We start from the raw sequence: 945 nt of genomic DNA, 5'->3' as shown, positions 1-945 counted from the left end.
ACTCATCGCACGTTTTTAATAACCGTATTTGTATCTTATGATGTGGCATGCATACATTCGTCATATCGCCAAATAGATAGACAAAGTACAATATTGAGTAGAAAATTGACAAAATGGCCATATCGCGCTGCTATTGTTTACCGAGTACTTCATCTAGCTCTGCATCGTATTTGATTTTATGATAGATACTTCCTGATTTCATATTTCTTGAGATGTTTGAATAAATCTTTTATTTTTTTAATAATTTGTGTGCATGAATATCTCCTATCAGAGTTCGATCAAACAACTGCACAACATATGTAGTTAAAGAGGAAATCTGTGAGACCATGTTCCGACTGTGAGACCATGTTCCGACTATATATTACATTGATCGGTGAGACCATGTTCCGACTGTGAGACCATGTTCCGACTGTGATACCATGTTCCGACTGTGAGACCATGTTCCGATTGTGAGACCATGTTCCGACTGTGAGAACATGTTCCGACTTTGAGACCATGTTCCGACTATGAGACCATGTTCCGACTGTGAGACCATGTTCCGACTTTGAGACCATGTTCCGACTGTGAGACCATGTTCCGACTGTGAGACAAATGTTCCGACTGTGAGACCATGTCCCGACTATATATTACATTGATCTGTGAGACCGAGTTCCCACTATATATTACATGTTCCGACTGTGAGACCATGTTCCGACTGTGAGACCATGTTCCGACTATATATTACATTGATCTGTGAGACCATGTTCCGACTGTGAGACCATGTCCCGACTATATATAACATTGATCTGTGAGACCATGTTCCCACTATTTCTTACATTGATCTGTGAGACCATGTTCCGACTGTGAGACCATGTTCCGACTGTGAGACCATGTCCCGACTATATATTACATTGATCTGTGAGACCATGTCCCGACTATATATTACATTGATCTGTGAGACCATGT

Source organism: Mizuhopecten yessoensis, unplaced genomic scaffold (assembly GCF_002113885.1).
Source record: "Mizuhopecten yessoensis strain PY_sf001 unplaced genomic scaffold, ASM211388v2 scaffold10899, whole genome shotgun sequence".
Classification (NCBI taxonomy): Eukaryota; Metazoa; Mollusca; class Bivalvia; order Pectinida; family Pectinidae; genus Mizuhopecten; species Mizuhopecten yessoensis.
Note: the sequence above shows the minus strand (reverse complement) of the source record.